General features: G+C 38.4%; 1 long non-coding RNA gene across 1 annotated transcript; it reads right to left on the bottom strand.

The window, feature by feature from the left end:
• Positions 1-1,442: 1,442 nt before the first annotated feature.
• On the bottom strand, positions 1,443-3,492 carry LOC123732466 (uncharacterized). Its single transcript, XR_014392435.1, has 3 exons — positions 3,362-3,492; positions 2,104-2,223; positions 1,443-1,843 (listed from the first exon to the last, which is right to left on the bottom strand). It is a non-coding gene; the product is annotated as an uncharacterized LOC123732466 (long non-coding RNA).
• Positions 3,493-4,972: the final 1,480 nt, after the last annotated feature.

Here is a 4,972-nt window from a genome sequence, read left to right as displayed (position 1 = left end):
AAACCAACATTTGTTATTGAAGTAGCAGTCCTGGGAGTGCATTCTGATGAAGTCAACAAAAGGTAATGAAACTTTTATAATAGTAAAGCTGATATTGGTGAGTGCTAAACTTGCCGGGTGTCTAAATAACTAGCCCGTGATGCCTGGGATATGTACTTAGAATATTGCAAAATGTGCTTTCACCAAAAAGCTATTTTAAAATCGGACATATCGAGTGCATAGAGGAGGTCTGTATCTATAATTCTTAAAATAATTGTTATACTTTTTGTGAACGTTTATCGTGAGTAATTTAGTAAAATGTTAGCGAATTCCCCGGAAGTTTGCTAGTTCTGAACGTCACATGCTAATGTAAAAAGCTGTTTTTTTATATAAATATGAACTTGATTGAACAAAACATGCATGTATTGTATAACATAATGTCCTAGGGTTGTCATCTGATGAAGATCATCAAAGGTTAGTGTTGCATTTAGCTGTCTTCTAGGTTTTTGTGACATTATATGCTAGCTTGAAAAATGGGTGTCTGATTATTTCTGGCTTGGTACTCTGCTGACATAATCTAATGTTTTGCTTTCGTTGTAAAGCCTTTTTGAAATCGGACAGTGTGGTTAGATAAAGGAGAGTCTTATCTTTAAAATGCTGTGAAATAGTCATATGTTTGAAAAATGGAAGTTTTTGTATTTTAGAGGAGTTTGTATTTCGCGCCACGCCCATCATTGGATAATGGAGCAGGTGTTCCGCTAGCGGAACGTCTAGATGTAAGAGGTTAACAACCCTCCAGACGAGCTTCAATGCCATACAACTCTCCTTCCGTGGCCTCCAACTGCTCTTAAATACAAGTAAAACTAAATGCATGCTCTTCAACCGATATCTGCCCGCACCTGCCCGCCCGTCCAGCATCACTACTCTGGACGGTTCTTACTTAGAATATGTGGACAACTACAAATACCTAGGTGTCTGGTTAGACTGTAAGCTCTCCTTCCAGACTTGCCTACCTGGTTAAATAAAGGTGAAGTAAATAAAAATAAACATACTGACCAGCTCAAATAGACAGACGCGTGCTAAATGGCAGACCAATCCAAACTCATCTCTTGGCATGTCCAGCCCACTCATTATCTCAGCCAATCATGGCTAGCAAGAAGGTTGCTGTCTTTTCTGTGGCTAAACCAACTAGGTTTGTAATTTAACATTTTTATTCGTATTTACAGATGGCATACAAGTTTGTTATTAAGGCACATGAAAGTTCACATGTTCAAGTAGGCATTTCCGCCAAAAACACCTTTTGAAAAAAAGAAATGTCTAATTGAAACGGTACTCCTGTGAAGTACGCCTAGTTTCCTGAAACTGGTCACATAATAATAATCAAAAAGAGAATTGACTGTAATGTTCTTCATACTCCCTGTTTCCTAGCCTTGTATTGTAGCACCATCTAGTGTGGGACAACATTACTGTCCAAACCATTTTAATATTGGAGTTAAAGCTTTGATCTCCAGCTTCAGAACAATAGAATAGCCACTTTATTAGCTTCAGTCATTTTCATCCAAATGTAATTTTTTTAAAACTCATGAGTGCATAAGAAGTAAAAACACCACTGAGGTTAAGGCTCTGTCATTCCAACAGATGAAACACACCATAACTCCAAAATAACAGAAATATAACAGATTAAATAATAGAGAAATGCATTCCAAAGGGAAGGAGTGGTTGTTGCATTCTTCATGTGTTCCATAATGGATATACTTTAGCTGTCCTTTATGATTGGTTATTGGTCCTCATCCCTTGATCTCCACGATTTAAAACTTAAATATGTACTTCCTGCATATTAGAGAGTGACCAGGAAGGCAAAGAACTGAAAAACAGACGGATGAAACATAAAAATTCAGTACAATACTGGGTATGAGTTGAGTACGCTTAAATGGACCAAATAGATATCATTCTGGATGGTACACAGTGGCATCATACCTCTCTTATCTGACTTGTAGGCATATATTTGTCATTTTAATACTGTATATTTTAATATCGCTCTAATCATAAATCATATTTGTGGTATATATTCACAGTTGGCATGATTTAAATGTCTGTCTGGGAGGTCTGAGGTGGTTTTCTTACTGTGGATGCGACCCAGCAGGTGTAGTTATGGCGCCCCTTAACAGCATGGCTGATTGAGGCTGCGTCCACTGCTGCTGCCACCACATACATCACTGTAGCACTACTGTTGAAGAACAGGCCCTGTAAAACATCACATACATCACTGTAGCACTACTATTGAAGAACAGGCCCTGTAGAACACCACATACATCACTGTAGCACTACTATTGAAGAACAGGCCCTGTAGAACACCACATACATCACTGTAGCACTACTGTTGAAAAACAGGCCCTGTACAACACCACATACATCACTGTAGCACTACTGTTGAAAAACAGGCCCTGTACAACACCACATACATCACTGTAGCACTACTGTTGAAAAACAGGCCCTGTAGAACACCAAATACATCACTGTAGCACTACTGTTGAAAAACAGGCCCTGTAGAACACCACATACATCACTGTAGCACTACTGTTGAAGAACAGGCCCTGTACAACACCACATACATCACTGTAGCACTACTGTTGAAGAACAGACCCTGTACAACACCACTTACATCACTGTAGCACTACTGTTGAAGAACAGGCCCTGTACAACACCACATACATCACTGTAGCACTACTGTTGAAGAACAGGCCCTGTAGAACACCACATACATCACTGTAGCACTACTGTTGAAAAACAGGCCCTGTAGAACACCACATACATCACTGTAGCACTACTGTTGAAAAACAGGCCCTGTAGAACACCACATACATCACTGTAGCACTACTGTTGAAGAACAGCCCCTGTAGAACACCACATACATCACCGTAGCACTACTGTTGAAGAACAGGCCCTGTACAACACCACAAACATCACTGTAGCACTACTGTTGAAGAACAGGCCCTGTACAACACCACATACATCACTGTAGCACTACTGTTGAAGAACAGGCCCTGTAGAACATCACATACATCACTGTAGCACTAGTGTTGAAGAACAGGCCCTGTACAACACCACATACATCACTGTAGCACTACTGTTGAAGAACAGGCCCTGTAGAACATCACATACATCACTGTAGCACTACTGTTGAAAAACAGGCCCTGTAGAATGACAACAACAGGATTCCTGGCTGGCTGGCTCAAATACTGTAGGGAAGTACACATTATAGAATGGCTTCATTTGATCACATTCATAAAGACATGGTCAGGAGCACACAGAAATCTTGGTTAATCTTTTTCCTCTTTCCCCTAAAACCATCAAGGCAGTTAACCCCATTGCTTTTGAGTACCACAGTTGTCCAGGGGACCTGAGGGATCCTGTTGTAAGCCATGGTCAGGTAGATGATGAGGAAGATGACCGTCAGGACCCAGTACAAGATGGCCACAAACATGACCCACCCAAAGGCAGACACACGGAAGTACTCTGCATATTGGCATATGCACAGGATCCAGTGCAGTGTAGAGTGAAAACAGTACAACAGCTATATGATTTTTCATAGTTTTTTTTCTGGAACAGAAATTGACCCCGCCGCTGACTGACACCTATCTTATCTGACAGCATTCTGAAAGAATGTCGTAACACATTGATCATGATAAATCTATAGATGCAGATTGTTATACTGCGTGCTACTGTAAATAATGGGATGTTTTGTCCTCTGTTGCACTGCAAACCTCCCTTCCTGTTATTAAAAGAAAATAATCTTTAATTGGTTGCTTCGTATCACAGGAAAAAAGAATGTCTGGCCTAAGTGGAAGAGGAGACTCTTTTGGTCACATTCTCCTCTGATGCTGGAAGGAAAAGGGACAATAAAACAGACCTTGTTTTTAAGCAACTTCACTTTCCAAAGAAAAATAAAACACTGTACTGAGAACCAATATCTGTCCAAACAGAAAGTAGTCTATATTACAGAAAGTAGTCTATATTACAGGAAGTATCTGATATTACAGAAAGTAGTCTATATTACAGAAGGTAGTCTACATTACAGAAGGTAGTCTACATTACAGAAAGTAGTCTGTATTACAGAAAGTTGTCGATATTACAGGAAGTAGTCAATATTACAGCAGGTAGTCTATGAAACAGGAAGTAGCCTATACTACAGAAAGTAGTCTATATTACAGAAGGTAGTCTATATTACAAAAAGTAGTCTATATTACAGAAAGTTGTCAAAATTACAGGAATTAGTCTATATTACAGAAGGTAGTCTATATTACAAAAAGTAGCCAATGTTACAGAAAGGAGGATATATTACAGAAAGCAGTCTATATAACAGAAAGTAGTCTATATTTCAGGAAGTAGCTTATATTACAGAAAGTAGTATAAATTACAGAAAGTAGTCTATTTTACAGGAAGTAGTCTATATTACAGAAAGTAGTCTATATTACAGAAAGTAGTCTATTTTACAGGAAGTAGCCTATACTACAGGAAGTAGTCAATATTACAGGAAGTGTCCTATTTTACAGGAAGTGTCCTTTTTTACAGAAAATAGTCTATATTTCAGAAAGTAGCCTGTGTTACAGGAAATAGCCTATATTACAGAAAGTAGCCTATATTACAGGAAGTAGGTTAAAATTATGTTCATTTTCTCCAGTTACATTTCCTTGAACAATGTTAAATAATTGAAACTTCATTCAGTGCAGTGTTCAGTACAATGTCACGTCACCATCTGTGAAAAAAACATCATACAGGTCATTAGCCTATGCAAAATGTGTATAAAATGCACATAAAATATTAAGGTCGAACAGAATGCTAATCTGTATAAAAGTAATGGGATTCAGCAAATGACAAACTCTTCCCTTTATCAGAACTAATTGTGCCCCTATGATAAGGGTACAATTAGTAATGTGATACAAGGTATGAACAATATAAAATGTCTCATCAAAATCATCATAATGTGTTTCAT

Source organism: Salmo salar, chromosome 05, assembly GCF_965601325.2.
Source record: "Salmo salar chromosome 05, fSalSal1, whole genome shotgun sequence".
NCBI classification, from domain to species: Eukaryota; Metazoa; Chordata; class Actinopteri; order Salmoniformes; family Salmonidae; genus Salmo; species Salmo salar.
Note: the sequence above shows the minus strand (reverse complement) of the source record. Positions and strands in the feature narration are given on the sequence as shown.